The following is a 17,166-nucleotide window of genomic DNA, read 5'->3' as shown; positions in this document are numbered from 1 at the left end:
AGTCCTTCAAGGATGTAGTTTGAGAGGTTGGTTGGTCTAAACGATTTTGCTGGCAAGTAGTTTCTTTATCCAGTTTTGGACAAAATATAACTTTCATTTCTCGCAAGGTCCTTGGTTTTTAGACAGCACTGAGAATCACACCGTAAAGCTAAGAGAAGTTGCTGAAGTACAACTGGTTTAAGTCAATCTAATGCTTAACTTTTAAATGGTCCGAAGGAGTTGAATGATTCTTTGACCCTATGAACTTCCATAAAGTCAATGTCAAAGTTGGTTTCTTGCAATGGTAAATCACAGGTGGTATTGATTCTGCAGTCAGGGAAATGAGTTTCCATTTCCCTTTTTTGCAAAGATTAAGCAGGCGATTGTGCGTATCCATTATCTGTTTTGAGGAGACCAATTGAGTCTTCGATTGGTATCCGAACTCTGATCAGTTTTGCAATATCTTTAGCACTTTCAGTTTTACTGCAGAATGGTCTGCATGAATCTTTTTTCTCTTTTCTGAGTTTTTTTACAATATTCATTTTTTGGTACTCTTCCCTATGTGCTCTATAATTACACTTAGACTCGAGTTTTTTGAGTTCGTATTCATGCTGTGAAGATGTTTTGTCCACCATGTTACTGATTTGGCTTTTGTTGTTCTTCTTAATGGGCAAGCAATGTCATGTGGCTTGATTATAAGATTATATATTGATTCCGCACATTGATCTATCCCACTTGCATTGGGAAGTATTTCAGGTAGTGACACATTTTCTATGATACGTCTGAATATATCCCAGTTAACTTTTTAGCAATGGGCTTGTACTTTTTAAAGTTAAAAACTATCTATCGATGATCTGACATTGATGGTCACAGATGCCATCCTTTAATCTCAAGCTTTTTAAAAGCATGTTGATTCATAATTGTAAGGTCAATGATTGAACTGGCTCTTTGAGTGACAATAATAGGTTCATTTCCTTCATTTAATACTAAAGGATTATGTTCATCTATTAGATTTTCAAGAATTTATTCTCTAGTGCCAATGTATTTACTGCCCTTAAGATGATTATGAACATTAAAATCCTTGGGCACAAGAAGAGTTTTTGTAGGTTATCACAATGTTCAATGAGACGTAACAGTGTTTCGTTCTCAACTTATAACAATTGATCGAGATAGGCTGCATAAATATACGTTATAAACTCGTCTATTTGTAAGCATACTGTGCAAATATTTTTGTCTGAAAATTCTGGAACAAACCATCCATGTAAATGATCAGCAGTTCGAATGCATGATCTAGGGTTTGATCCATGTTTGCGTGGATAGTATACCCACTGAGAGCGAGGCTTTTGGTTGAACTGGGGTTGCTCTGTAATTAAGGATATTTGAGATTTTCTGAATTTTAATTCAGAGTTAGCTGCATTGCAATGTTGATTTCACAGTTGCAAACATCATATAATGCCATATCAAGTGATAAATGGTCTAAAACAATCTCCGTTAAACGTCATTCTGAAACTAGGAATAAAACTCAGTACATTGATGGAGTATAAACAATTTTCCTATCCTAGAAAGTCTATAACAATCTAAATACTTAAATTCCTGTCGGAATTGCAATTACTATAGTTAAAGGATTGATACAATTTTATGAATAAAGAAAAGTTTAAAAAATGTTATAATGATATATCCATGAAGGAGGATAATTTGATGAGAAAAATTGAATATTATCAAAAATGGTATTTTTCTATGTTACTCGCATAACTTATTGAGTAGTATAATTGTTATAATTTGTTATTTGTTTAATATATATTTATTAACACTAGAACCGAGGAAATTTCCTAATAACAGAAACAACGATGGTGGTCAAATTGATGACTACTTTCATATCCTTTTAATAAGGATGTAATTACAGATCAACATTTTAAACGTATGTTTAAAAGTATATTTATCGCTTGCAAAGCATATACCTATACAGTCAATATTCGTAAGTAAAAAGTCAAACTTCAGAGAATCTAAGATAGCAACAAATCCATATTATAAAATATATATATTAAAAAAATTATAATTTCTTCGATATATGCTTAAAATTTATACCCATTAACTAGCTATTTAATTGACTCATGTATTTTTTTCTGAAATTTGACGCCTGGCAAAAAGATGCAGATTACTATTGCATAATATTGTGTTATTTTGTGTTGTTCTGATTAACATTGTGACAGTCTTACTCTGTTGTAATAAAATGGTGAGAGGTTATTGGTGTATCAAATGTATAAAATAAAATAAAGTTTTCTATAGAGCGTGCTTGGGGAAAAGGGTCCAAGTTTAATTATTTACAAAGCATGATTCAAAATATTCCAAGGTTATTTAATATTCTGATTGTTATATTTTTGCCCACAAATAACATTTATTTTACTTTTATATAATATTGATTAATATATCTTGGTAACCTTATCTGTATATAGCTATGGTTAAAAGTTGTACAATAGTGAAAATGTTCTCAAATTTCCCTATATAATGAACTGATGTTTTCTCCTCTTGAATATCCACTTCAATTTTTGATATCATGAATGTCAAATACATGATCTAAGTATCTAATACCATAAATTACTTAACATCTACATAGATATACTATATATGCAACCTCGTTAATAGAACCTTGCAAATAAATATTTATGTATTTTACAAAATAATAATGATAGAAAAGAATAATTAATTCTTATTATTTGTTAAGAAGTGATAATCATGAACGCAGATACAGGAAGTTATCCCAACATCCATTTAAAAATCCTCATTAAAGATTTGAGTAATTAATTAAGGAGCTGTTGAGATATTTTGACGGTAAATTTAATTTTTTGGATGTTAAACTTAAAAGTTTGCTCCAAAAGCAATTCCCAAATACGATTCAATTTGGTCAAAGAAACAGCTAATTTTCTATTTAGGATTTTCTGGTATAACCTGTATTCGCAGATCTCCTTTATTAGTAAATATGGGGAAGGATCTCTTATTAAATCTCACGAACGAAGATATTAGTTACTAGTTATTTGATTGTAATTTTCTTTGCAGTTCATCATATTTCATTTGTATTGAAGAAAAGCGTCTCTATATTAAACGTGTTTATTTCTATATATTACTTCACATTAAGAAGCTTTCTTTCTCTTCATCAAATGAAATAAGAGATTATAAGTCAATGTTGACTGTAATTTATAATGATATAAAAATTTAGAATTTATGTAACTAAGAACTTGCAAGAAAATTGTAATTCAAGCGAACAAAGAAGTCTTGGTAATATCATCAAAAGCAGATTTTAAAGAAAGTATCAATAATAAGTAGTATAAAACTAGAAGGAAGAAATGATGTTGTTCTGTTAGGTGCACGAGTACCATAGTGGCACTTGGATACTGACACATTTAACACGGTACTAAACATGCATAAAAATCAGTACTTATGTACAAAACCACTACGCTGACATAAAACAAGCTTGACTAAGTCAACTCCAAAAAGAACCAAATTTAGAAAGTAACCAGCTTATATTAATGGTTGGAACTTTATGTCTTATATTAGTTAATACATAAATGATCTTAAAATTTCTTTTTCAATTCTATAATTATTGTTTTTATTTCAAAATTCTATCATGGAATACTGCTCGTCATTGACGAGTAATCCACGATCATACCTACGTACTTATTATAAATATTGATACCTAATGGTAAATCAGTTCATGAATTTTAACTTTAGTATTTTTGCTGGGATGTTACTTTTTATACTTTTTCATTTTGTTAATGTTACAGAACGAACGTATTGGATATTATGGGCCATAAAGAACAAAATGATATTTTTTCATCTGAAATCATTTGAGCTAGCTCAGAAATGGTTTGACTGAATATGTTTAAAAAAACCAAGTTATTTTAAAACTGTGCTACATGAATTTTCCACTTTGCAAAACTAAATGTATGATTTCTTTGATGAACATCTTATTGGTAGTATTCGTCATTTGAAATCTTAGGTCTCTTTCAAATTATTACACTAAATCCAATAACTGGGCTACCTGAAATGAATCAACAATAGTTACAATGATAAATGAAATAAAAATTCACTAATTTTGTGTGTTGTGCAAGATATCAGGACCTTACTTTGTTATGTTAAAATATTGAACTTCATCTTCCATCCAATCTATTTGTATGTTTGCAGGTACACATTGATATTTAATTTTCGTTTGATCTCCGACAAATTTGAAATGTCCTCTTCTCCCTAAAGCTTTTGGGTCTATACTTTTATTTCATGATTTTTCCATTTACGCCACACCTTAGACATTGACATTATATTTGTTTTGTTTTAATTTTGCCTTCTGTTATATCATTTTTTCTGAATATACGTCTTTTGTTCATCTACTTTCTGTTTCAAAAACTTCATGTTTGAAATTAATAGTGCAATAACTTTTTTAGAGCTATAAATTACTAATTTATAAAGTATATAAACAATAATCATTATGTACATATATGCACTTATCAGGTATTAGTAGAATTGATATTGAATATTTCTTACCTCGTATCTAATTTATTGGTATAGCTGATTTCTATTTATTAAGAATTTCCAAGTTGAGGTTGGCAATTTATGCAAAGAAGTTCTTGTATTATTATCTTTGGTTTTCAACCAACTGTTTTACAAGTGGGACAACAAGGAACTATAGTAGGATATATTATTTTTCACGTCTAGGAAGAATAATCAGTTTCAATCAAAATATATATTTATTTATAACTATTTGACGATAAAGTAATGCCAAAACAGTAATTGTTATGCTAGCGAGGTTGCGGGATTTTATAAATGAATCGTTTAACCATATGTTAAATAATTCAAGCTAATATATAGAGATGTTTTTATTATTATAAGTGTGTCAATAAAAAATTGCGTTGCTCCATCTAACATTTAATAGATCAAGATGACTCAAATATTACACATTAATTTCTATTAATTAATAAAATTGGATGAACTGTTAAGAGGATGATAGGATATTTTGAACTATAATTAATTAATACAAATTATTTGTATTTACTCTTGAGTGATCGATTAAAAACTTTAATCTCCCTAATCACTCTACATGGTTTGAAGATAATGGGTTAAATTTATACAGGGTCGTTCAGGTATATCTGGACTAACTTTATTTGCATCCTGATCAATAAGGGAAGTAAGTAGAGGTTTGAAATTTTATTTACATGTTCTAAAAGTACAAAGGGGAAAAAATGCGTTTGGTATTTTCGTTAATCATTTGCTCAATAAGAGGCATAAAGAATTTGCTGGCATCGTCCACGTCTGCGGGGAGACTTTGTTCCAGTACTTGATGATTGAGGCCTTCAAGGAGTCGATACCATTGTGTGAATTGGAAGATACCTTTTTTCTAAGTCCAGCTAAAGGAAGTTATCCTTGAGATTCTTATAGGGCAAGTTAAAAGGCCAGGTAGGGGGGTGTCCAAATGACACCTGCCCTTCTTTAAGCAAGTTTGAAGTCTTGTGGTACTTGTGAGATGGGGCTGAGTCTTGTGTAAATAAGAACTCGACACCATTGACCTCAGCTTTCATCCAGTGTATCGACTGGAGTTCAAAGTACATGTTGGCACCCACCCTCTCCTCTGGCTCGAAGAAAACCGTTGCCGTTTCTCCTAATGACCCCAAGAAGCATGATTCTAGCGGAAAAGTCTGTAAGGATATGTCTTTTGTAGAGACGGTATAAATTCATCCTCGGGTCTGTGTTTATGGCTCTGGAGAATGTTGCGCGGCTTATTGGCGCTTTTTGATAAGAGCGTTAATAAGAGTCCCAGGAGATGTCTTCAAGGTACGTTTCAGCTCTACGAGGAATAAAATAGTACGTTTTTATCACTCTGGGACTTGTGGGCTTCTCTATTATATATCCTCCCTCCTCTTTTCAGTGATTGTAGACGTGGCTATGTCCCACACAAACTAATTCGAAGATAGTGTTCTTCCAGGACTCCTACATCCTTAACACCCGTTTTAAATAAAATTTGGCCAATTAACTTAAAAGTAAGGCTCAGCCTCTCAATTTAAAATTGAAATAACCGAGTTAAACACTCTCCTTATTGTTCAAGATGTAGTTAAAAATGGTCCCGATTTACCTGAACGACTCTGTAGGATTACTATATGTAGATTAATCTGTCAAATAATAATTAACAAAATGTTGATTTGAAAAGATAATTGTCTATTCGTTAATGATGTAATCTATAATTATAGTTGATAATATTGTAGAGAAAAACGCGTGCAAGTAGGAGGGGGAAAAAAGACATATGGTATCATTGTTTAAAATACTGATGTGATTATCATCTGCCTGCTTTATTATGATTTTTGAGGGTATAACGAATGTATTTATTAGCAAAATGTTTAATGAAGATATACTACGTATAATTGACTTCGATGTTTTTTATCTGTTACAGTAGATTTGAAAAAGTCACACTCCATGAAATTGTAATTCATTATGAACCTTATTCTCAGAATAATAACTAATGAAACGACAAAGTAGAGTATTTGAAATATATTTGAAGCTCAAAGTTTAAAAAAGAAGGCTTTAATTAAATATAATCTACATACTAAAAAATAAACCATTAAACATTTAAGTTAAATATACAAAATTAAACAATTAAAATCATATAACTATTAATAATAATAAATTATAAATACAGAATATTGAAATAATAGATTGATCCAGATAATTTTTTCTTGTTCTAACATCGGAATTCAGTTAAATATGTCATAACTTTAGGTTGCAATACACAAGCGAGACGTGGAGTTTAATCAAAAAGATAATCATCCCTCTTCTTCATGTGGAAGTTGCTATATACAATTGTGCACAGGATAGATATATCTCTACTGATGAGATCTAACTAATTATTAATAATAAAGTAAATGTCAAAATCATAAAATTAGACAATAAATATATTAATAAAAAAATGTTAGAAATAAATTCATCGTAAAGATTTAGAGCAAAAGCTAATTATGTAGTAATGTCCGGCGATATTACTCCCTATTAAGAGCATCAAAAGATTTTCCACCGTTATTTAGGTATGCTTATATAACAACATACTATTATCATGAAGGATATACACAATTGTTAATTATAATGCAACACCCAATGTAACTACCCTCGTTGTTGTGACCATTTAAACAGTTGTTTTTGCCTTTTATGAGTTTTCTGAACATCATTTCTTGGAGCCCATCAACCATAGCTAACCCTTAAGTGATAAAAAAGTAATATTTATTGACTATGTAATATTGGAAAACCTAATTATCATACCCAACTCTTAAAGCGAAGTAAGTAGTCTCAGACAAACTAGTTGCAAACCATCCAAAGCTACTACCCCCGTTGTTGTGACCATTTAAGCAGTTGTTTTTGCCCTTTACTGAGTTGTGTATCATAATTCTTGATATGTTTAGCTAAAATAGAACCATATTTTATGGTTAGATTTAAAAAAAATTGAATACTTACTGTTAGATAGTACAAAATTCAGAGTTTCATTTCGAAATTAGTAAATACTTTGTACTTTTTACTGATAACTTGATCGTCATTTGGTGTGGATGACTCAAAATATTTTATATGTATTTCTATAAATGACATCAGTACCAACATCCTCCATTAATTTAATGATGGTTCCTTGGGAAGGGATAGGTTTACCCGTGTATTTTCTCCATAAACTTTTCGAACGTAGATGATTAGCAATGGATAAGGGTATATTACATGTAATAAGCATCTTTGTGAGATCAAAGTTAAAGTCTGACTTGATGTATTCATCGTTCACTTGATTTTATAGATGAATCTTGTTATGAGATGATGATATTGAGTGGCGTGTAATTCTAGACAGGGGACTAAAGGCACATTTATATCGACAAATCCGACAAACCATCTGTTTCTCATCCGGTAAGTATTTTCCAAATCCCTGAGCCTCCATTTTCAGAAATCCAGACAGAAGGATACGTTATTTTTTGCATTTTATTCAGTTCTCTATCGACTATCCCCATCTAATATTATTATATTAATATTGAATAATAAAGGCGGGAATGATAACGTTCATGATTGATAGAAGAAGATGTATATTATTTAATCAATGATATAATAAGTATTTCTTCTCTTCTCCTCGCACGCTTTTCTATTCTTACCAAAATTATCACCCTTATCTATAATGTATCAGTACATAATATTGAACTCCAAGAAAGAATTAAAATTGGAAAAAAAACACAATGTGGCCAAGTGGCATGTTCTAACATATTTATGGCCACTAATTTAAAAAATACTAACAGCAGTATGGCAAAAACTTGTATATCCCCATAAAAACTTTACAGTTAAAACTAAGGACATATTTTATTTGGGTTGCTTTAATGCTCCAAATAATAGCAGTAATAAAAACTCTTTGTATCCCCATTACCCAAATAACTTCTATCCTACCTCGTAATAGGTAATATTCATTTTACTTTATTGAAAAGATCCTAAGGTAGACATTAAATATACTACTACATATACCTATGTAGATATTAGAAATAGTAGCAAAGTAGCGCCTTTTCTGAAACAATAGTAACTAAAACATACATTGTATAATTTTAAATCCAACGAGCCAATCCATGAATATTCATCAGATTTCTACTTTTTCATTAAATACTGTGTGTAACTCTAGAAGACTATCCCATTTCTAAGTGAATCCTTTTTCCATAGACAAAAAACTTTTTCTGGTGAAAATAATAAAAAAAACTGACTTTGGCAAAGTTTTTTGATTGTACTAATCAGATTAGGTCTCTGAGAAGTGAGGAAAATATTAACTTTAATATAGGACAGTCTCACTAAGTATGTTGTAATATTAAATAAACTTATTAAAACAAGACATACCACGAGTCATAACAGTGACTAACAGAGTCCCATTATTCCTTAACAACATAAATCAATTGAATAAATAATTATGTATAAATATATAAACAATACGAAATTTCATGAGAAAAAATAAATGTTGAACAAATTTCTGAAAAAATAAATTATCCATTTTTTCTTATCCTTCAGCTTACTTTTAGGAAATTTTCCATTAGCGACTTGTTAGAGCAAGGATGATTTATTAAGCATTATATTAGTTATTGTCCACTAATCTACCAATTGGGCAGGGTATATTACTATGACACAAAATATAAATAAATACCCTTAATGAATTTAAATTAGTATTAAAAACCAAGTTCTGGGTAATACGTTTTTTGAGTTCATAATACGTAGAGTCAGCTTCTTTAAATCATACATGAGTCAACTTTTTGAAAATTAATGTGAAAATCCGAAAGGAAAATATGTAAGATTACATGAAGGCCGTACTCGACAATTTTTATTATTAATTTTCACAATTTTGACAAATGGCCTTCTAGAGCATGTTGCATCTTTAACATCAAAATTAGGGGAACGAAATCAGCAAATCCGAAATTACGCGGGAGATACAATCAAGAGTAAACATTATATATCGTTATTAAATCATTTGAAGGGCGAAATCACGGAAAAACAATCTCATTTGAAGAAAGTTCTGTTTCACCAGAATACTAGACATAATATAAATAATTGCCGGTAAGAAATTTCGCTCCAATGAAGAGGTCATCTCTAAAAACTGAGGACTATTTTGAGGCAAAAGATAACGCGTTTTATATTAGTAGCATTAAAATGTTAAATTGGTGCTGGAATTATTGCGTTGCTCTTGATTAATATTTATAAATAAAGTCAATTTTGAACGTGTTTTCTTTGTTAATACCAGGAATTTTCAGTCCATGTGTTATCTTTTTTGTAGGTACCAAAATATTAAGAGTAATATATATTATACTACTCTTAATACTCTCTCTGTCATACTACAAGGATAAGTATAAAATATCTCTATAGAGTGAGACCAAAAAATTGATCCATATAGTGGAACGGGAAAAAAAATCTGTCTACGACTTGAAAAGGATTTGTCCACGTTCTAAAACAGTCTATAAAAAATAATAAAGACCGATCCTAGTCTGAAAACTATTATGTTTTATTTATAAATACCTTTGTTTTTCATTAGTGTAGGATCTCAATGGCCCTAAAGTTCACAATTGTGTACGTAGAAGGGGATACAAAAAGCAGACATACGTATGTGTGTATGTGACCACGAGGAGTTTTGTCACGTTAATAGAACATCCCAATGTAAATGAGTAAACATAGACATACAGTCCTATCCATACAAAAAAAAAAAAAAAAACATCTTATTCATTATCCACAAACTGTCCAAAAAAAACGTAATGTCATAAACAAATATATATATTATGTACTATATACATCCACGTCACAATTCTCCAGAGATCTCAGGAATTTGAGAGTCCCATTTGTTTTTCTAATGAATGTTATAAAAATATAAATGTTGTAAAACATTAGTGGTAGACATTAAGTAAAGCTTCTTCTGTAATTTTTTTGATTCCCTCTCTCAAATATTGAAATCCCTAAAGGCCACTCCTAATCAAATTTGAGTACTCAAATCCAAATACATACATATATCTCTTTTGATTCAATATATTTGTAAACCTACACTTAAAACATAAGTATATGTACTATGTACAATAGGGTGGGTCGATTCAATCAACTTTTTCGCATATTGAAATCGGAGTATTGGAAAAAATTTATATATAAAATATGAACTCAAAAAGGTGGGTTAAGGGATGTCCGTAGGATTTTATTTGGGTGAGTAGGATTGGTATTTTTTCAATATTAAAACTTTTGGAAATTGCGCGAATTTAACTAAATGGCAACTAAATTTAACTAATTAACAATAAGATTGAAATTTGAAGCTTTTGGTTATTTTAAGAAAAAAATTACCAGTCAAATTTATCCAGAAATCGAATTTTTGACCATTATATGTATGAATAAAGTTTCCACTGAATTGGGAAAGCACGTAAATACGTTTAAATTATCCTGAAATTTGGTATGGAATAGAGTATGTGCCAAAAGTCAGCGTCCATTATTTGAAGCAGCAATACAGTATTATGTAGAAAAATAAGTTGCTAAGTAAGAAAATCCCTGCATGCATTGACACTGGAGACAAGATCAAGGAAATTACCGAACGTTTCTCTGTTTGTTCACAAGCCAGGTGTACAAACTGAAGTACAATAACAATATCTCCAAGAATTTTGCCGATTGTCCTCAAAAAAGGATGACTCGTTCAGCACGCACAGAAGCTAACATAAGTGCAGTTAAGGCCAAAATTGAAGTTTCACCTCTGTAGTAACATCTGTCAAATTGCAAGGGAGTTAAACATAAACAAAACTGCAACTAGTCACATTGTTGAGGCATGATTTAGGCCTCAAATCTAGGCTTGTACCGAACTTCAAGGACTAAAAGCCCAACAACACGAAAAAATACTTTAGACATGTAAGAAAATTCTCAACAAACTGAGCCTTGAGCACCGGATTCACCAAAAATGAATCCCTTGGATTACTATAAATGGAGTGTCATGGAGTCCAAGGCCTGTGCAGCCTACCATCCTAAAGTCCTGAAGGCCTTTATGGGTAGATAGTAGAATAACATCCCCAAAAGGCAAAGTAAAATACGTGTGTGGCAAGTTTTTGGTCCCGTATTAAGGCTTGTTTTGCTGCCAAAGGAATCATTCTTGAGAATTATTTTTTTTGAATCAAATGCATAATTTTCTGTCAATATTTGTTTTTACATCCATATTTTTTTGTTTTGTATGGACTTTTGGTACACCTTTTAGTTTTTCATGGTATTACTAATTTCCCAATACTCTCCGTCAACGATTTCTGAAATACTAATTTCCGACCCACTCTAATATATGAGTACAATGTATGTACATCAAAACCAGATCTAATCAGGTATGACTTGACGTTACATCTATCTCTAGATCTCAATACCTCTATATATGTATAAAGAGTTATTTTTCCTTCAATGTAGATAGGCAATGTAATTGAAAAATGAAAATTAAAGGTTATCTAGTATAACCAGATTACACGAAAATAATATAATCATATCTCTTTCACGTATTTCAATCTACCTACCTACCTATATTAATAAAAAGTTTAAGAAAGCTTATTTCCTAATCAAATCAACAACTCTTAGAATATATACACATTATATAATTCATTAATGTGATTGTATTCTAATTGAAATACCAATTCCATGCTAAATTATTTCGTTCAATTAAACAATTTTGTAGATGTTCTAAGAGTATTATTAAAGTTTCTTATAAAATTAATTTATCCTCTTTTTCAACTGTTGAATAGCGAATTAACTTAATCTTTTTTTCACAAAAGCATGACTTAACTCTATGTATGTACAATATGCATTGAAGTCATACTATATATTCAAATGAAGTATATTCACATTCATCATTAATTGGGGATTCCACACAAAATTAACGTCCGTAACTTTTATAACGTTGCGTATTTTGTACTTCCCTCAAAATCCAAAGGGTCAAACATTTCTTATTGAAGGCATATCTTTATTCCAATAACTGTACCTAAAATATGTATATTCAATTTTTATTATTCAAATCAATACTTTGTCAATATTAAGGTTAGGTTCCAATTTTTTTTTAAATGTAACGTCCTTAATGCTGAAATTGCCCCCTATACTTTAAGTAATTTAATTATTTATTGTAAAACTTACTTTTAAAATATTTCGGAACAAATACAACAATCACATAACCTCTAGCAAAATGATATCTTATCCTTATTTTAAATTTGTGTAACTTCAATATTTGAATATGGAATTTTTTTTGATAAAGTTTATGTATTATTTTTTGTCAATCCCCTTTTTACGTTACTTTCCTTATTCCCTTAGAAAACCAAAGATATTTTTAAAATTGAGATTTAAAAAAAACACGAACATCTATGACCCAGTTATGATAAATTTTTGAATGAAGAACTTTTTATCTGTGAACAAAGTTTTATTGTTGTTATATCTAGCAAGCATACACATAGATGTATGTATGTTTATGTTTATAAACATCCAAATGTTCTTTGTAATAGGGTAAAAATCTACATTGCTTACGTTCAAAGAGAGGAAAGAGGGAATAAATAAGGATAAACTTATGAAATGCATAAGATATTTATCAGTTTGATCCAATTTCTCTTTGAAATCATATCATATTGCTCAAATTGTAGTGGTGTTCTCTAGAAATATAAAAGTTTTCCAAAAAAAACAACAACAAAAGAACCATTCCATGTTGTATCACAAATTTCAATACCTATTCTCAATGTCAATCTCTCAACCTTTCCTTCAAAAAGGAAATTAAATACATCCCAAAATTAGCCAATCGAGCATGAACAAACTAACATAAAATTAATAGCCGCAATATGATGGATTCTGAGTCTAGAAATAACGCCTTTAATCGTATTGTATCTCACAGACTTTAAGCCATATAAAAATGCCACGTTAGTAATTTCCCTGCTTCCAAAATATAATAAATCATGGGATTTTTACTCCTATAATGAAGAAATGTTTTGAATCACAAAATGTCTTCTTTTGGATAAGGAAAGTTTTTGAAGTTTGAGTATTATAATGTGCAAAGTTCTTAGAAATAAATTTTCTAAACACGTATAAGTACATAAGGCTAACCTGCCTTTAGTATTCATCGGTAAACATACCTATATTGATCATAAATATAAATATCTTGTTAGGAAAAATACTTTTAAAATGGATGTAAGTAGACAGATTTGGTTGGGGCGTTAACAATTCCCAGGAAATTACTATAGTTTTTTTTTTTGATGGGCTTTATTTCACAAAAATATATATATTAAACATACACAACATCATGGACTAAATAAATTAAGAGGGAATGCAAAAATAAAAACCGAAAAACAATTTTCATAGAAAATAATCAAACATTGAGAGAGCTAAAACAAACATGTAATAGTTAAAATTACTTTCTAAAATCAAAAATAACATCCAAAACTCAGTCACAACTAAAAAACTGTATTTAAAGAACGTTCATAATAATAATAATGACAAAAGACCCAAAAGACGTTATTCATCACATTATTTTCTTTTCTGAAATCCCTCGATTATAGTCGATAAGTTAATGACCTAAACGACCAAGAAGGAAAATATCGAACCAAATCCGAGGCTAGGTCCAAATCCAAGGAATACACCATGAAAAAGTGGCATATATTGCTGCTGATGCAATAATTACCGTCCTAATTTCCAAAATCGTAGTTCATTGCCAGAAGTAAGTTTTTAGTGCACAGGGTTGGGATTGCTTTGCAGAGGAATCTCAAACAAAATATGGGCTTTCATTTAGTTTGAAGATAAACCCACTAAGCCCAACAACTTAGCATTATGTCATAATAAATATAACAGCTCTGATACGGCATGACACTCCACGAAAGCACGTGAGACTGAATAGTATATTCTCCCACAATTCTGGCAAGACGTGCAGAAGAAAATTCACTCTCTTGGAACTGAGTCGTAAATTTATTTTATGTTCTGACAATTTTCGTCTCGATTGCACGATTCTTTTCTACCATATTGGTGGCAGATCTAGTAGATCTAACTATTTTTATTGCTGCGTCAGAATAAATTATGGGGTTATATGTCATCTTCAAATGCCATGGTATTAGGCATAAATGCACTTTGACTTACCCAAGTAGCGGAAATAGAAATTTCATATGTATTAGTCGCGTTGTTTAATTAGTTTTATATCATGAATCGTAAGAATTCCTTTAATAATAGCTTCCGAATCCAGTTTTGCAAGGTTTTCAATTTGTCCAAAGAATATTAATCTTCTTAATATTTTTCCTAATCACGTCTACTGTGGAGCTCGAGTCAAGCGTTGTAGATGCCAGACCATTTTCAGAAGACACTGATATATTAATGATTAATCCCATCACTTGACACAATTTATCACTCCAGTAACTCAACTCTATCTATATATTTACTAATACACGAATATTTTCTAGTATATTTGTTATTCTCTTGAAGCTATAAAAAAATACTGCCTCATCGGACAAAAAAAGGAAATTTTGACCCTTACATGTTTCAGCTGTTGATCACGGGGTTCCTCATTTCGCTACCTGGCTTAAAGGTTTAGGAAAGGCTAAATGCCTCTAGGGAAAGAGTGGAATAAGTAGACTAAGAACATGCTTCTTCCATATCCTTGCTGATTGACTTTAAATTGTCAGCTGTGAGAATACCTTTTTGTAAGGTCTTGGAGGGGTTTGCTTACTATTTTTTGGCCTTCATTTAATTATTTTTTGTAATTAGGCAATAATGGCAATATATTTTTCATAATGGTAACGTCAAATGTTTAGTGCAGTGTATTATAAAAATAGATCAGCTATGGATATTAACTTTATAGGTTTTCTTGTCCATGAAAACGTTTACCTTTCTCTTAATAGACATTAACAGATCAATTATTTGTAATTTTTTTTTTTTTTACTATTTTTGTTGGCAAATATCAAACAATTTAATTGGACATTTTTGTATACGTACCTTGTACAATTACATAGTCTAAAAATGAACTTTTCAGGCTTGTTGGTATATATAATTGAACTATTTATTCAGAAATAACAATAGGATTATATGTATCCATAATTCTACTGCTATCTTTGCTCATTGCTCACCCTAAATAAAAGCATATAAACATCTTATAAGATAAGAAAAAGTAAATGGGAAAGAAAAACAAATTATAGTCAGTAAGTATCTTAGATAAATATGTTTATCCTCCTTCGATGAGTTGACTCTATAAAGTAAATTATCTGTAAGTTATATATTATGAACATTATTTGATACTAAAGAACATAATAGTTCCATAAAATCTAGAAACCATGCCAATTTTCCGGGGGGCATGGATCAAAGATAAATATGTGATAAATTTATTTGAAATTAATTTCGATTTGTTTGATAAGAGAAATTTTGAGTCTTGATTGCAAATACAAATTTGTAATCCTCGTTTTTTATTAGAAAATAAAAATTGGGGGTCTTTTTATGTTTATTTATTTCTTTGTTAGAAAATAAATTTCAAAGGTGCTAAGTCATTATTTTTTACGTTAAAGTGCGGGATCTGGATCAAATGCCCTTTAAGCTCACATATAATTGGTGCTGTCTAAAACTTCTTTCATAATTTTTTATATTATTCTTAAGCATCGGCCAATTAATACAATTTTGACCTGGATATTTGCATTTTTCTTCTAACAGAAAAATAATCATAAAAATATAAATTTTATTCTTTCAATTGATAAAGTACGTAAATATTAATTTAGAAAAAAATCACAGTATATTTGATTGTAGTGGCAACTTTAATTCGAACAGACTCTAATACATATAACGAACTAAAAATGTATAAATTTGCATAATAGAAGAAAATTACAACTACAAAAAAGAATAAGAAAAAAAGGGAAAATATTTTTTAAGTCCATATTTGCTGTACATGCCTCTATTTGCCCAAATAGTGTACCTATTAACTCTTTGAATTCAGAGACTAATATCTTACTGAGTACTTAACCAATGGGAGATGAGGTTACTAAAAAAAGCATCAAATTATGTAAGATGACGCAGAAGAGGCTAACAAGTTTTTGTAATAAAAAAAATAAGTATTCAAACTACTAATAAACAACAATAAGAACCAATATCCTCTGGTATGTAAAAAAACCAACGTGAACGTACACAACGCTCACGTCCCATTAATAATATTTTACTCTCTAACTGACCTGGGTGCACTTATCACCTTAAATGAACCATAGTTAATGCAGCACTGATATATAGCTATTCCACGGAAATGCTAAAGAAAACCTCGTAGAAAGGTGATAAAATCATCATGAAGTGAATAAAATTATCCGATCATTCATTAACCTCGCTTCCCTAAATCTTTCCTCTAAAATCAGGGTGAAATTACCATTATATGTTATAGTAGTTACACTATTCAATCATAATTTCCAAATGTTACGCTTACTCTTCTGGTTAATTAGAGATATTCATTTTACTAATTAGACCTACAAAAATAAATGTTGATGGAATAATTAAATTACTAACAATTGAAACAAGACCTTTTATTTTATTTTATTAATTAATGCATTTTCATCCATAAATTTTATCTAAAAATACAAACATACATACACATAATTTCAGTCTACATGGAATGAGCACTCATATAATTAAACGAGTTCATTTTTTTTATTAAGAAATTGCAATTTTTTGAAATAGAAGCACATTTCTATT

General features: G+C 30.1%; 2 long non-coding RNA genes across 3 annotated transcripts in view; one reads left to right on the top strand and one right to left on the bottom strand.

The window, feature by feature from the left end:
- LOC121115716 (uncharacterized) overlaps positions 1–17,166 on the top strand; it is a 49,032-nt gene that overhangs the window by 14,298 nt on the left and 17,568 nt on the right. The window lies entirely within an intron of this gene.
- LOC139905196 (uncharacterized) lies at positions 6,493–8,073 on the bottom strand. 2 transcript variants are annotated; one of them, XR_011779772.1, is made up of 3 exons: positions 7,459–8,073; positions 7,267–7,406; positions 6,493–7,204 (listed from the first exon to the last, which is right to left on the bottom strand). It is a non-coding gene; the product is annotated as an uncharacterized lncRNA (long non-coding RNA). The 2 variants fall into 2 exon arrangements; XR_011779771.1 differs by having other exon boundaries at positions 6,493–7,406.

Source organism: Lepeophtheirus salmonis, chromosome 4, assembly GCF_016086655.4.
Source record: "Lepeophtheirus salmonis chromosome 4, UVic_Lsal_1.4, whole genome shotgun sequence".
Taxonomy (NCBI): Eukaryota; Metazoa; Arthropoda; class Copepoda; order Siphonostomatoida; family Caligidae; genus Lepeophtheirus; species Lepeophtheirus salmonis.
Note: the sequence above shows the minus strand (reverse complement) of the source record. Positions and strands in the feature narration are given on the sequence as shown.